Consider the following 14,454-nt stretch of genomic DNA (forward strand, 5'->3'; position numbering starts at 1 on the left):
CCTCTGGACTGACATAACTGCCTTTGATTGCAGGCGCTGTTGCTTCAACATTTGGCCCTCGAGCCCCAAGAAGACACCATGGCCGTCAGTGGGTGCTGGTGGACTCTGGACATGCGACCTGCGGCGCCCTCTTGCTCCCGTCTGTGCTGCCTGTGAGGTGTGGGGCACAGTGGGATGGCTCCCTTCCTGGGGCCCGGTGCGGTCTTCTGGGCCCATGCTGTCGTCTGACGAGGTGTCGAAGGCTCGTAGCCTGGCTGCTGGACGCCTCCTCATTCTCACACCTGCAAGCGGAGATGTGGCCGGTGAATCGAACATGAGTGGCGATGCTGGCTCTGGTGGTGGTGATGCTGGCTCTCGGTGAGGTGATGCTGGCTCTGTGTGCGGCGAGGCTGGCTGCGTAGGTGGTGCGGCTGCAAGTGGGCCTGCTCCCTGGTCTGAACTCGTGCTGGCTAGAGGTGATTTTTGTGGCCGGTGTGCCGTCTCCCCTGCAGCATGCCCTGTATTGCATGATGTCACATCTGTGGACAGAAAAACAACATTGGCTCAGTGTCCCCGAAGGGCTGCATTGCAAGCGTCACAATAAATCATTTCACATTCCAATCTGTCCTCTGTCTCCTTGTGCCTCGAGTGCGTGACATGCCTTGTTGCCCTGTAACATTTACGTCATGGTTAGTGTTGCCCTGACTACATCTCCCGGAATGCATTGCCTGTCTGCACTGACACGTGTGGACTGCAGTGTGATTCTCGCTTCACAATGGGGGATGTGGGATAGGGGTAGGGGAGGCTACATTGCTGTGCTTTCGTCTTACCTTGGTGTGTTGCGGCTCTGGCAGAGCTGTCGGCGTCCCCAAGACCCACGACGCTCTCTTGCTCGAGTGTGGCCGCCACCAGCTCCTCCAGTTCGGTGAGGGCAGGTGCCCTGTTGGTTCCACCTCCGGTCTGGCTGGCCTCCTTCTGGATGTCGCCCATCTTCCTCTTGGTCACAATCCTCAGGTCATACCAGCGCTTTTTGAGGACCTCAATGTCCCTGTGGGTCACTCCCACAGCATTGACCTGCGCCTGGATGGCCAGCCATATGTTGCGCTTTTCGGCCTCAGGCACTTGCAGGGATTGCCTCCCAAACAGCTTCTGGTGCTGCTTCACCACCTCCTCCACCAGCACCTGGAGTTCCTTGGGGCTGAATTTGAGCTTCCTCCTCCTTTCCCCTCCGTCTTTCTGTGTTCTCTGGCTGGACATGCTGTTCGTTTCCCGCTCGCACATGCAACTGCTCCCTGCCTCTCCTCTGCACTCCAAGCCTCTCCAGGGTCGGCTAATTATGTACACCTGCCTGGGTGTGGCCACTTCGGCTAATTGTGTACACCTGCCTGGGTGTGGGCAGTTCCTGGTTGGGTTGGTTCCACCTCCGGTCTGGCTGGCCTCCTTCTGGATGTCGCCCATCTTCCTCTTGGTCACAATCCTCAGGTCATACCAGCGCTTTTTGAGGACCTCAATGTCCCTGTGGGTCACTCCCACAGCATTGACCTGCGCCTGGATGGCCAGCCATATGTTGCGCTTTTCGGCCTCAGGCACTTGCAGGGATTGCCTCCCAAACAGCTTCTGGTGCTGCTTCACCACCTCCTCCACCAGCACCTGGAGTTCCTTGGGGCTGAATTTGAGCTTCCTCCTCCTTTCCCCTCCGTCTTTCTGTGTTCTCTGGCTGGACATGCTGTTCGTTTCCCGCTCGCACATGCAACTGCTCCCTGCCTCTCCTCTGCACTCCAAGCCTCTCCAGGGTCGGCTAATTATGTACACCTGCCTGGGTGTGGCCACTTCGGCTAATTGTGTACACCTGCCTGGGTGTGGGCAGTTCCTGGTTGGGTGGGCTGTCGTTGCACAGGATTAGCTGTTTCGTCAAGTCATGTGATGTTATTTACCGAATCCGTACGTACCGATTCGGTATTTTCCGATTCGGTAGATACCACCTCGGTATTTTCCGATTCGGTAGATACCACCTCGGTATTTTCCGAATCGGTAATTATCACCTCGGTATTTACCGAATCGGTGAATTCCGATTCGTATTTACCGAATGTTACCGAATCGGTAACTGTTACCGAATTTTTACCTACATATAACTTACCGATTCTAATTTACCGATTCGGTACGGCTCGGTATTTAAGAACCGGTAAAATTTATTTACCTACATGAGGCCCTAGGTATTTTGTCCATGTTTATACAAATACTGTGTTTTCCCTGGCTTAGTACCACTACCAATCTAAATTCCTCACCCTTTCCAATGCCCCTTAAGCCTCCTCGTGCGCCCTGCCCCGTAAAATGTATTTTTACGTTATATCAGCGTGCGTGCTGGAAAATGTGAAGCTGATTCTCCCCTCCCCCCAACCCCCATTTTAATGACCTGGTTGTGGCTGACTAAGCACCGGGGGTGGTTGGGGTGAGGGGCTTTGGCGAAGACAAATGAAGCAGTTTTTTTGCCAAGTTTGACAGCGGGTTATCACGATAACATCAAAGCCTACAGATTGTTGTTAACGCGTCCAGGTAGCACTAGGAAGTGTTTGTAAGAGAACAAGACAGAATGTAAAGGTAACAAGCATTGGCATAGCCAATAGGTCTCGCATTTGGGACCTTTTAAGTGTTTAGCCATGCAACAGTTGTTGTTGCACCAAGAACATTGTGCTGCATAATTAAATACTTAAAAGGTCCCAAAAGCGAGACCTATTGGCTATGCCAATGCTTGTTTAAAACTGCTATTGCTTGGAAATCGTTGATACTTGTTTTTAAATGTGTCACTAGAAACTTTGCACATACTTGCCAAACTTACTTAACACCAGTATCCGGGGAAACTCATGTACCTTCCATAGACCACCGCACCCACGCCTCGGTCCGACTCGACAAGTGTCGTTGAGCGGAAGGCGACATTGGGATGGCGGATTTGAGGACGGGAATACTTCCGGTGGGTAGCAGTTAGCGGGCTAGTCTTTCCAGCAATACCTCTACTTAATCTGATGCCAGAGCGCACGCGACAGAACCACTGAATCTAGACGCTGCTGCTAGCTGTGTGTTGGCACTATCAGTATCTTAGACAAGCTTTTAAAAAAATTTTTTAAAACTGCTATTGCTTGGAAATCGTTGATACTTATTTTCAAATGTGTAACAAGAAACTTTGCACATACTTACCAAACACCAGTATCCGGGGAAACTCACGTACCTTCCATAGACCACCGCACCCACGTCTCGGTCCGACTCGGCAAGTGCCGTTGAGCGGAAGGAGACATTGGGACGGCAGCATTGATGACGGGAACACTTCCGGAGGGTAGCGGTTAGCGGGCTAGTCTTTCCCGCAATACCTCTACTTAATCCGATGCCAGAGCGCACGCGCAGCGGACACGCCGCCAGCGCGCCAAATGCAAGCCCGTCTGCGCCCGTCCGCGCTAGGACCGTGCCTAGAGCCATACTCCCTGGCTCTTTCTCATCAGCTCTGCCTGGTAAGATGTTAAAGTATTCCAGTAAACAGCTGAAAGACATAGGCTGTGCAATTAAGGCACACAATTGTCCCTACTTAGATACAGGCTCTCTAACCATGGTTTCTCCTTTCAGTTGTCCCAATTGCTCATTTAAACTGAAACTCCACACCAACTCTGCTCTCCCTCCCCCCCCCCCCCCCCCCCCCAGGCAACATCTGCACACTAATCAAGAACATATTCGCCTAGCTCTTATAAATGCACGTTCCCTCTCCAAGCATAAATACGAAATATCTGATTTTCTGAAAGACCATGATCTTGATATTCCATTTATAACTGAAACCTGGGCGGACCCTTCGTCTGGACCCGACCTCCGTACACCCGATGGCTACCTGGCTCATAGACAAGACAGACCCATTAAAAAGGGCGGTGGACTGGCGATTATTTATCGTGACAAATACCCAGTTCGGGTGGAGACTATCCCCTCTTTGGTCTGTGAAGCTCTCCATTTTTCAATTATGCTCACCCACTTACAACCCTTCAAGGTTATCCTTCTCTACCGCCCACCGGGCTTGCGAGCAGAATTTCTCTCTGCCTTGGGCAACCTGCTAGAACCCTTAGCAGGAGAACCCAACTTCCCCATCTTGGGTGATTTTAAATTTCATTTAGACAACCACAATGACAAGGACACCTCCTTGCTTATCACAGAATTAGAGGCAGTGGGCCTTACTCAGTGGGTGACAAGCCCCACGCACTCAGCGGGCCACACCCTTGATGGTCTGTTTTCTAGCAATCAACTAATTTCCCTACAGAACATCCTGCCTTTGGTCTGGACTGACCACTGCGCAGTTTTATTTAATATTCAAATAACAAGGAAAGATACTATAAACCCTATTCCAAATCCATCCACATTGTTCAAAGCCTGGAACAGCGTTGATCAACATCTTCTTAAAACCCCATCTGCTCTCCACTCAACCGGACCTCATACTCGATCCCGATTTTGCCTCATCTAACTACTTAGAATGGCTTCATAATGCCTTCAATTCCCTGGTACCACTAAAAAAAAGCTTCCAAAAGCTGACATGCCCCTTCTGCACCTTGGTTCTCAGAGGTCCTCAGACTCGAAAAACAAAGATGTAGAAACCTTGAGAGGCACTGGCGGAAAGATTATAACAACAAAGTAAAAATCTGCTACAAGGAAGCGTTAGCTAAGTACAAACTTCTTATTATCCAGGAGAAAAGTAAGTATTACCTAAAGCAGATAGAATACGCTCAAGATTCTAATAAACAACTGTATCAGGTAGTAGCCAAGCTATCAGGGCAGTCGTCAAAACTCACTGTAACCCCCTCACAATCCTTCTGTAACTCACTTGCCAACTACTTCCATGACAAGGTCAACCATATATATGTCAACTTCTCATCACAACCCAAGACAGACTACCAGACTTCAGCCCATGACACCGTAGAAATTTCCCCCTCATTCTCAGAATTTGGTCAAGTCTCACCCCATCAGATTGCAGAACTAATCTCCCTTATTAAATCCGGCTCCTCCGCTGACCCCTGTCCACCATCAGTTTTGAAACTTATCTCTGACCTTATAGCCCCCAACCTCTCAAACATCTGTAATGTGATGTGTAGGACAGGCAACTATCCGTCCATATGGAAAAAGGCCATTATTAAACCTTTGCTGAAAAAGCACAATCTTGACCCCACAGATACAAAATATGTCAGGCCTATCACCAGCCTCCCATTCACAGCAAAAATGTTTGAAAAGATCATGAATTCCCAGTTGTCCAAATATATTGAAGAAAATAACTTGCTGGATGAGACACAATTTGGCTTTCGTAAGGGCCATGGAACAGCCCTGATTAAGGCATCTGAAGAAATCAGGACGGTACTAGATCAAGGTGGTGCTGCTGTCTTGGTGCTGCTGGACCTGTCAGAGGCATTTGACGCGGCCGACCACGTTACTTTGATCGACCGTGTCTCAACCATTGGCGTCAGACATAGGGCTAAAGCCCTCTTAGCCTCCTTCTTCTCTAACCGCACCCAACTAGTGAGTCTTGGCACTTAACTCCCCATCATTCACTCTCCCGTGTGGTGTGCCACAAGGATTATCTCGGAGTCCGACACTATTTAACATCTATAAGTCAGACTTAGTCATCAAAGCACACGGGATGGGTCTCACATCTTACGCTGATGACACACAATTGGTGCTTGCAGTGCATAATTATGGAGGAGCAGTCGCGGCCAATTTTGAGGATGGAATGGTGGCCATCAGCATGTGGATGGCTAATAATTGCCTAAAGTTAAACTCTGAAAAAACAGAGGTGATAATATTTGGTAATCTGTCCCCGGGTTGGTCCTCCATCTGGTAGCCTACCACACTGCGACCACCTCCACTTCCTGTATCAAAGGTCAGAAATGTGGGTGTCACATTTGATGGCAAGTTGTCCTTTGCACCTCATGTCAACACTGTTGTCTCTTCATCTTTTTACATGCTGAGGATAATAAAAAAAACTCTTACCATTCCTCCCACTCAGTGCTGGAAAAACCCTTGTCAGTACTTTAGTAATGTCAAAAATTGACTATTGTAACGGTCTCTTCATGAATACTCAAAGTAAGGTCCTCAACAAACTACAGCTGGTGCAGAACTCAGCTGCCAGGATTCTATCAGGCACCGCTAAATACAAATCTATCTCAAAGGTGCTGCGACATTTCCACTGGCTACCTATAAGAAGTCGAATCAAATGTAAGGCCCTCTGCATCGCCTATAAGGCCACGCGCAATACTGGACCTGTGTTCTTGAAGGAAGCTCTTGGTGCCTTCCCCCCCCCCCAATAGATCCCTACGTTCATCAACAGCAAACCTGTTGAGTATTCCCCGCACCAAGAAAGCTTCATGGGGTGACAGACGATTCACCGTCGCCACTGCCAAATTGTGGAATACTCTCTCCCTCTAAACATCAAAACCAGCCCGACCTTGCTTGCCTTCAGGAAAATGATAAAAACATGGTTTTTCAGCCAATAGTCAACAGATCTTGGTTCATGCTTGCTGTCTGTAGCACCGAGACACCCACGGGTATTTGCGGGTTTTATAAATTGTATAAAATAAAATAAATAAAAAATATAGGAGGTTACAAATGCAGACAAGGCGGTGCCAATAAGGGACTACTAAGACTATTTATCAATAAAAAGCAGTGATTTTAATAGGGCAGTAACATGAGCCAATTGAAAAGATGGCCGGAAAATGGCCGGAGATCTATTTCGTACCTCTATACAGCATGCCTCGCAGAGCAGCGCATGCGCTGCCCAGGCTCGACCTAAAAACCTGGGTTGGCGCACATCACGCATGGACCTGGGAAGCTTGGCAGGGCCGAGGAACACAACACAGAGGGTGGAGGTTGAAGCAATACAGGGGGATAATGGGGAAGCAAAACTAAGAGAGAGAGGGAAGCAACATGGAGGGGGACGCAACATGAAGGGAGGGGGGGGGGGGAAGCAACATGAAGGGAGGGGGGATAAAGCAACATGAAGGGAGGGGGGATAAAGCAACATGAAGGGAGGGGGGGAAGCAACATGAAGGGAGGGGGGGAAGCAACATGAAGAGAGGGGGGGGGGAAGCAACATGAAGAGAGGGGGGGGAAGCAACATGAAGAGAGGGGGGGGGGAAGCAACATGAAGAGAGGGGGGGGGGAAGCAACATGAAGAGAGGGGGGGGGAAGCAACATGAAGAGAGGGGGGGGAAGCAACATGAAGAGAGGGGGGGGGAAGCAACATGAAGAGAGGGGGGGGAAGCAACATGAAGAGAGGGGGGAAGCAACATGAAGAGGGGGGGGGAAGCAACATGAAGGGAGGGGGGGGAAGCAACATGAAGGGAGGGGGGGGAAGCAACATGAAGGGAGGGGGGGGAAGCAACATGAAGGGAGGGGGGGAAGCAACATGAAGGGAGGGGGGGGGAAGCAACATGAAGGGAGGGGGGGGGAAGCAACATGAAGGGGGGGGGAAGCAACATGAAGGGGGGGGGGAAGCAACATGAAGGGGGGGGGGAAGCAACATGAAGGGGGGGAAGCAACATAAAGGGAGGGGGGGGAGCAACATAAGCACGGGTGTGGGGAGAGAAGCACACGAGGGAGACAGTTGGAAAACACATGAACTCTTTATGTTTATGCGAAAAGGAAAAAGTAAGCAATGATTGAATACGAGTAAAAGGGGGTAGACTCCAGGGGAGGGGCAGACACAAGATAAGCTACTGAACATGAAGCAATTAAATAAGACTGGCAAGAATGCCACTGCGTTCTGGTAGACAGTCAGAAAAGCAAGTCCCCATCCGTCATAAATTCAGTGGTAATTCATCAATCACATCATGAAATTAAATCCTGTGCATACTGAAGTCATTTATGAGAATTTCAATGCATATAGTTGTTGTTAAGCACTCAACGACGATTTCAAAAAAGGAGAAGCACTGTTGACATGCTACAGTTATATACACAATGGTGCACAAAAACACATTTTTACAAATGACAAAGCATTTCAATCTGGCAAACAAGAACAAACAGTTTCATTGCTAATCAAATTGTGTCCAGGTGTCTGGTAGGCGCAACCTAAAAAGTGCCTATTATAACCTGTTCTTTTATAAACATCACTCATGCAACTCTTAACTGAGGGGGGAGCGAACTTGCTCCAATATCTTTTTTAATTCACTTTCCTAAAAAGCCAAAATGCATCCATTAGCTTCAAAATTAGCTATCCCAAAACAGGTTTAGATCTATTGAATTCAATGAGGTTTTCTTGTTAAACACCCGAATCCCTTTTACAGTCACCAAGTGAGAAGTTGTACCTGGGGGTACGTTATCGAGAGGGGCGGTAGGTGGCCAGGTGTTCTCTGTGTATTAACAGGTGCCAGTCGTACCCCACCCACCCTTTGGGTACTTTTGTAAAATAATATTCGCGTGTCTGATTCATTTGCGGAAAGTAGCAAAATCAGTTTATAGTCAACGACCCCACGTATAACTATAATTCTAAGGTGCCCCTTGCAACCTACCTTGCAACGCCCAACAAGCACAGGTACCTTCTCCCCTGCCCTTCCTTGCAACGTGTTCGTTAAGACATCCTACTTCTCCACCAGGGACTAAAGGAGCTCCGAGCCTGTGACACGCTGGGAAATGTAGTCCTCGAATCTACAGAAGCCGCTCCCAATATGTAAAGGAGGACGGACATAAACTACGCAGCGACAGGCGGACATAGGTTCTGGTAATGACTCCGCCATCTTGAAAGGGAGCGTAGGTCTTCTCTTGCCATCAGGAAATGGGTTGCTGGTTGACAAAGAAAAACGTATTTTGCTCCCATTCCTTGTTGTTTTGCTTTTCGTGCACTTTACGAATTGTTAATTAATCAAATATTCCCTATTATTCAGTTATAAATAAGGTAAGGCGTGTATTCATTTTTAATAATACATTTCCCAAAAATATAATATACATACGTTGGTAATACAAGAAAGCATTTCTTTTATAAGATGTGATTTGTCCTCTGTTACGAAGGTTTACTTATATGTGCCTCGGCTCCTCCTCAATTAAATGCAGAACCTATTCGTGCTGTGCGTCTTCTATTTCTTTCTGCAATGACAATTGCAGAATGAGCCATACCAACAGGTGGAAAGAAAGTAAATAACTGCAAAGATATTTGGCATTCTTGCCAGTCTTATTTAGTTGCTTCATGTTCAGTGGCTTATCTTGTCCATCTTGTATCTGCCCCTCCCCTGGAGCCTAATAATAAAGATTCTTGTTTTCAAGAAAGTAAATAACTGTGCAGATATTAACTGTTTTCTTTTTGTTAGACTGTGAAAGGATAGCGTTATGCTCATTGCTGGAAATGGAAGCAAATTTTATGGCAAGACCAGAGGCTCCTATTATGCTTTCTTATCTTGCTTTATTTTTAACAGCAGCCAAGATAAGTGAAACACTACAGTTCCCAGGGGTCCAAGCGAGAAGGGTGGCCAATGGGAACTCAGGAAAAACGAGACCGAATAACCAATCATCAAGGAACCACTAATAAAACGTCACATCTGACTGCGGAGCTTCCTCTTTTCTTGCTGCTCGCAGTCAGATAAGTGACTTATCTTTTGCTCCTGTATCGTTTACAGTTATTGTGCTTGTAATGATATTCTGTTATATTGCTGTTTCCCTTTGAAGCTGTACTCACGTGCCCTATCGGCGCTTTCGTTATAGCGCGTCTTTTCGCTCCTCTCCTCTTCCACCCCCCAGCGGGTGCCTCTGGTGGTTCGCGCTGTGGCGCATTTGAAATTCCGAGCTTTCTCACGCTCGCGCTCACCGTTGGCCTCCTCTGACAGCGTCCAGGGTGCTTTCTGCCTGCCTTCGCTGCCCTGCTTCGTCTGTACGGCCCATTCTCCTCTGCGCTCCCGGTCTCCTCTGCACGACCGTTTCACGGAGCTCCGGAGTGTTTCTCCAGTTAACCACGCCCCTAGGAGTGTCTTTCTCCTCACGCCCCTCCCTCCTCTCGCCTGTTTAACCCTTTGTTACCTCCCTGGTGCATTTCTTTCGTTTATTATGGAAGTTGACAGTTCCCCTGAGCATATTCAGCTCAATGATGAAGGCGGAGCCTTTAAAAAAGACTTAAATCAATTTATTAACTCCTCTGTTGAGAATGCAGTGGAAGTGTCTATGAGACGTATGTCCAAAGGTATGGAATCCTCCATGTTAAGTCTCCTGTCCAAAGCTCTGGCCCATTCTGCGGGGGATAGCAGAAAAAGAAAGGTGGTTTCCTCTGCTTCTTTACATGCTTCTCATTCTGCGTCACTACTGACTGGCGGGGTTTCCTCGCGCTTGACTGAGGACAAAGTGCCTCCCAGGCCTCCTGTTCAGGAGGGGATTCTAGGTTCCGAGGGCAAACGCAGAGTCACCCAAAAAGTTGGTTATATCCACCATTTTGGACACGGATGATGATATGAATGACGCAGATGACCTTCTAGATATTTATGACCCTCCCTCTCCTCCTTCCAAAAAATGTAAGTCCGATTCTTTTACTTTTGACCCAGTATACGATTCTGAAGGAGTACCCATGTTCGACCTGGTTTAATTCGCCATCCCAATTCCACTGAATGGTTGCCCTCCTCGCATGTGCGAGAATACATTGCGGCAAGGTTACGCCTTCCTTTAGATGCCTCGGTCAGATCCAGGCTCAAGTCAGAGTGCCCCAAACCCTCTTTACCTGACAAGGTTACTTTGGTCCCTTCCATCGACCAACCCTTACTTACCTTTTTCTCCAAATTCGGCAAGTACCCTCGTAAAGGGGTGGATAAGGCCTGGTCCACCTGCCAGGATAAATTGCTCGAAGTTGTGGGTCCCTTAGCATGCATCTTCGACATGGCCAAAGCGGCTCGTTTAGACGGTTCCGAACTATCGGCAGAGGACGTCTCCATGTGGGTCTGATAGAGATCAGGGTGTATATAATATCCCTACTTCCACAGATAGAGTAATCTCACAGTTACACGCACATACATTCTTCATACACTAGGGCCCATTTCACTAACATACGCTCAAATACTCTACCAGCAATAACCTGTGGAAAGAAAAACTCCTAAACACCCTGCATCTATATCGGGGTCGATAAGATCTGGTTATTGAGACTGCCCTTAAACATAATCTAAACAATCTGTACAATAATAATCAAAATAGGATACTCAATAATTGACAAGAAATAAGAACCAACACCATATTCAAATTATATTGCTTTATCTAAAATTAGTCAAAGAAAATCAATCAGAATAAATCATTTTTCTCATAGTTACCTATTCTAGCTAAATGTCAGAACGGGTCAGGACAAGTCTCTCGGTAAAGTCTCTCAAGACGAAGTCCTCTCAGCAACGATCCTCACCAACGCAGATTCGGAACGCGGCAAAAGGCAAATGGCAAGTGGCAAAGCCCTCTCTAGGCTAACAATTCTTATAGCAAATCGAACAAAGAAAAACATAATTTGTAATAACTTCTTCCGTCAATCCTCTGAGCAAAGCGAGAAGGAAAGGATGTAGCATCGCTACATTTGAAAATCTCCGCTCAGGAAAAATCACAAAATAAACATAACGGAACAGGAACCAAAAAATACATTTGTATCGTGTAATTCCACGTCTCCTCGGCAATGAGATCATAGTTCAGAGTCTTTCTTTAAAGCTCCTTTGTTTCCCAAAGCTGCCAAGGACGCTTCATTTCACTTGGAGATCGCCCAAAACTGCTGCTGTCCTCACGGAAAATTTTCAATCAAGCAAAGCAAGGACTGTGGTCAGCTGACTTCAGGACCATATTCAGCAAGGCTCTCTCTCGTCACGAATTCTACTCGAGGCCAGGTTTTGCAAATCGGCCATCTTTGACTAGGCCACAATAGGCCACAATAGAGCATCTTAATTAAAAGAGACAAAAACAACGTTACCACAGCATAGTGATTGAACAGTGTTAACCCCACTAATACCCTTATGTGTATGCAATTATCTAGCTCTTGCAACATAGAAAAGCATTAATTCGAAAAGCATTTCGTGCTTAAAAATAAACAGCACTCAGCAACGTTTAAACATGAAAACATGCACATTATTGTTAAATAGCACATTTATGCATACCCACGTGTAATTCTCTTTTGTTAAAACAAACGAATTGATTAGTAAGTATGAACACTTACACAAGACAAATAATTAATAATTAATAATTAGTAAATTAATATAACAAATAGACATGCCAGAGCTTCAAAACCCAATTATTTTCAAACTGAAAACTCTGCTCTAGCAATCCCCCCTTTGGTGATTTTATCACCAAATAAACCCCAAAAAAAAAAAAAAATAGTGAAAATTTAGTCCCATTTTAGGAGAAATCGGAAATGTCTTTTTCTCATTACACAACACTACACACCAGTCACTCTTTCATCATCCCGCTTTGTTTCCAAATAAACACTCTCCCTCAATTCTTCTAATTCAATTTCCTGTGGTTCTCTTTTCAACCTTTTGTTTTTCTTCTCTTTATTCAGTTTCTTCTTCCCTCCCCTGTTTTTACAACACACACACACTAATCTCAGTATCAATAAAGCAATAATTATGCAAGTTAAAGGAAACAATATTCTACCTATAATAGTACTACCTATTTTTGCAATAAAATCTTTAACAGCTATCACTTTATTAGCTATTTTAGTCCATAAACTCTCAGCTTCAAGTGGTACTAATTCTTCATGCAAATCAGTAATATTTTTGATATAGACCTTCAGGTATTTGCTTTCATCTGGAATGTAAGTGCAACAATGTTGAACTTTCAGCATTCCGCAAACTCCACCCTCCTTGGCCAATAAAATATCAAGGGCAAGTCGATTTTGCATTGACATGGCACGTACGGCACTTAATTCCGTATTCACTAATAGAAACCCCCCAGCGGTATTTGTCGATAAGCGATCCACCACTGTTGACAGTTTCCGAATTCCATAAGCATTTAAAGAAATTCCCACTGCTGGAATTAAAACCCCAAAAATATCACCCTCAATTTCAGACCAGGTTTCTCTCTTGAAACGCATTAGTAAATTAATATGTTCTACATCTGTTATTTTATCTATATGAAAAATCTTTGGAAAGACCAAACCCACATAACACGTGCCATACCAATGGTCAGGCAACTTGTAATAAGCCTTGTTCCCACAAACATAATACACTCCTGGGAAAACTGTATCTTCTCCACCTCTGAAACCCCAACCTGTTGCAATGAAGTATGTATCATGGCACTCACTAGTCCCAACAAAATATGTATCATATTGGGATTTCCTTCTTGTAATGCATAGTTTACCCTTTTGTGGTACATCTAGAGCTAAAGTTGGACTAGCCCCATTTCTCAATTCTTTTCCCATCTCAATGTCCCAAATTGTTTCACTCACTTCATATTTCCCTGCTTTCTCATGCCTGTTCAATCTCCTTTCCTCTACCATATCCAGGAAAGCTTTCTCTTCTTCTTTCAGACTGCAAGTTAAATTATTCTTAAAAATGTAATCTAATGTTAATCCTTTTTCTTCAATAAAAATTTCACCAAAAGTATTAGCTTCTTTAGCTGGATTCAGCTCTTTGTTCATTGGCAAATGCCCCAAAATACTATCTCTGTTAGACATCTTATAATCTACTTTCCCTAACAAATAAAAAACACTACTTAATATACTACATGAAATACCATATGTAGCTGGCAAATGATGATAAGTAACACCCTCTGAAACGGATGCAGGTAATTGCATACAAACGTAGCAATCCCTTACTTCCATTGTTTTCACATATTCGTACAACAACTTCGAAAAAACATTACTAGAAAAATTATTAATTGACCTATTTTTGTGTATGTAAGTATTACTAATTCTATTCAAAACTACTTTTTGCGAATTCTTCTCTATATCTGTCATATTTTCTGTATGCATCTCAAATGTAACTTTAAAAGTAACTAATAAAACTAAAACTCCCCATAGTAGCATTAATAATCCAGTACAGCAGCAGCACATTCTACACCATCTTTTAAAGAAGGCACATCTACTTTGATTATCCCCTATGTTAGCCATTTTATTACTTTGACCTTGTCTTTTGACTTAGCCTCTACTACTCCACTACTGTTATGCTTTGGATTACTTCAGACAACTGAATTTCAGACTTTCTCTTTTCACTTTTCCTCCAAGTGATTCTTCAGTTCACTCAATTTGGATATTCATCAGTTTTCACTCCTTCTTCTTCAGCAACATCAAATTGTATCAGATCATCAACAACATCTTGTGCATCTGACTCTTCTCCAATGTCAGTCAGAATAACTTTTAAGATTCCTTCTTTTCCCTCAACCACTTTTCTCAAGATCCCCTCCGGATTATCTCGAGTCACTGTTTCTTCTTCTCCTTCTTCAGACAGTGCCACATAAGACCATTCCGGTGATCAGTACTTTTGGTTGGGTCTTCTTATTCTTTTTATTTCCTCAGGTTCTCCTGATTCTTCT

General features: G+C 45.4%; 1 protein-coding gene across 1 annotated transcript in view; it reads right to left on the reverse strand.

Annotated features, from left to right (window-relative positions):
• GFUS (GDP-L-fucose synthase) overlaps nucleotides 1–8,604 on the reverse strand; it is a 102,672-nt gene extending 94,068 nt beyond the window's left edge. Inside the window, exon 1 of the mRNA XM_085604660.1 lies at nucleotides 8,499–8,604. The gene's annotated coding sequence lies outside the window, so the exon portion shown is untranslated. The remainder of the gene's footprint in view (nucleotides 1–8,498) is intronic.
• Between the last annotated feature and the right edge of the window lie 5,850 nt (nucleotides 8,605–14,454).

Source organism: Triturus cristatus, chromosome 5_1 (assembly GCF_964204655.1).
Source record: "Triturus cristatus chromosome 5_1, aTriCri1.1, whole genome shotgun sequence".
Lineage (NCBI taxonomy): Eukaryota > Metazoa > Chordata > Amphibia > Caudata > Salamandridae > Triturus > Triturus cristatus.